The following is a 2,500-nucleotide window of genomic DNA, read 5'->3' as shown; positions in this document are numbered from 1 at the left end:
ACATTATCAAATGTGTATATACAGTAGTACTAGATAGTAACTTATTGGCTGACCAGCTAAGTGATGGTATGACAATCCTTTTCTAAATAGTTACAGTTAGCAAGCTAAGTGACTTCTGGAAACTCAACAATATTGCCATAGAGCCATACAAAGAATGTTTATATTTCTTTTTCTATTATAAGAATGTCTGTAATTTTACTTTAGTATATATTATCAAATGTGTATATAGTAGTAGATGTAACTTAGTGGTTGGTCAGCTTAGTAATGGCATGACAATCCTTTTCTAAATAGTTACAGTTAGCAAGCTAAGTGACTTCTGGCAACTCAACAATATTGCCATAGAGCGATACAAAGAATGTTTATATTTCTTTTTCTATTATAAAATTGTCTCTAATCTTACTTTAGTATATATTATCAAATGTGTATATAGTAATAGATAGTAACTTAGTGGTTGGTCAGCTTAGTAACGGCATGACAATTCTTTTCTACATAATTACAGTTAGCAAGCTAAGTGACATTTGGCAACTCCACACTGAAGCAAAGGTGCATTACAAAGTATGTTTTCGTTTCTATATTTATACAAAAATTTTGTGTCTAATCTAACTGTAATATACATTATCCACTTCATGATATAGTAACTTAATTTGAATTAATACGCCATTTGGCAACACAGCTATATGACCTAATATATTATATAATATATTATTTTGCTATGATATGTAGTAAAATACACCACGCCAACTGTACCATTATTATCATAGTTCACCTCCTAGGCAATGGAAGTGACAATTTTGATCTTCTAAGGAATTAATAAAACACGCTAGTTTAAAAAAAAAGGCTAAAAGAACCCACTATGTAAAAAAAACAAAAAAGAAAAAAAAACTTTAAAGACCCTGCTATCATTTTTATAGCCACATTATTACAGCCCATTTTTTATTACTTCTTTTACGAGAGCATGTATTGAAAGAATATATAAATATAAGAAAAACGGCTTCATATTCCTCTGTCAAAAATAGCAAAAGAAACATTTTTTTTCTCAGTAAACGGTTTCTTTATTATCGCAAGCGCCTGTACACGGATAAGGGTTGTATTCAATCACATGCGAGCGATGGTAAATGATGGTATATTTCCAATCATATACAGATTGTATGTTGGGCCAAAGTTCGCTTATTCAGAAGAATGATAAAAGAGGCCCTTGAATTCACAACCTGGAGGACTGCCCTGTCATTGTCACCCTCATATCAAAGGCGTTAAATTCAAATTTGCAGTTTAATGTTTCGCGCTTCAAGACAGCTCAAAGAATAACATTGAATTAATAAGTGATATTAGTCATAGCTTAAAAGATTTGGCCATTGTCAATCACCAAGAATTATTGTATAGTGAAAAGGGCTTGGAAAGTAAGATAGTAGGATCCTCATGAATAGACATTAGAATATGTAGAGGAAGAATACTGTTTTAAATTGATGACAGATTAAATATATCTGAACGATTATTTTCTTCTGTAAAGAACAGATCTTTTGACGCTACCGCCATCGTCAGGGTATGGGTCACGTTTGCTAGGTCCTTGAATACTTATTGGCCAATAGTCGATTACATTTTAAGTGTTTAAATGCCGCTCATGAATGGCAAAGGCAAGGGACAGTAACATTGCCCTAGACATCAGGACAATGTATAAAGACTGACCATATATACATATGATCTACGGCAAAGCCCCCTCTCTATCCAAGCTGGAACCAGGGAGGGCCAGGCAATGGGCTGCTGATGACTCAGGATATAGACCTATAGACTCCCCTAAACAATCCTTTAGCGCACAAGGATGGTGAAGTTGCAGCGACCAAAAGTACGAGTTTGAGCGGGGCTCGAACCCCAGTCTGGCGTTCACCAGTCAGGGACGTTACCTCATAGGCCACCAAAACCTTAAATGTCATATATAATAACAATAAAAACATCAAAGGCAGCTGTTTATGGTCCAATGCAGGACAAAGGCCTCAGATAGGGCTTGGGCAATGACCTCTTGGGCATTATTACAGTCTCTTGCCTCTTAAAAATTAAAATGTTTAAATATGTCAATTCATGTCTTTTGTTTGGCTAGTTTTCATCGCCACGTTGGCCAATGCGGATTGGTGATGGTGAGAGACTTGCATCTGATCGCTCACGGCAATCCAACCTAGTATGCGCAGCCCTGACTAGTACAGCATTGCTGATCATGGCGATACACAAACCCTTTTCACAGCGTTAAGGTATACCCTCTGAGAAAAGTTATATTATTATTATTATTATTATTATTATTATTATTATGGTTATAAGCCAAGCTACAACCCTAGTTGATAGAGCAAGATGCTATATGCAAAAGGGCTCCAACAAGGAAAAATAACCCAGTGAGGAAAGGAAATAAGGAAAGAAATTAGCTACAAGAGAAGTGATAAATAATCAAAATGAAATATTTTAAGAAGAGTAACAACATTGAATTATATCTTTTATATATAAACTATATATATAT

Source organism: Palaemon carinicauda, chromosome 36, assembly GCF_036898095.1.
Source record: "Palaemon carinicauda isolate YSFRI2023 chromosome 36, ASM3689809v2, whole genome shotgun sequence".
NCBI lineage: Eukaryota > Metazoa > Arthropoda > Malacostraca > Decapoda > Palaemonidae > Palaemon > Palaemon carinicauda.
This window is presented reverse-complemented; position numbering follows the sequence as displayed.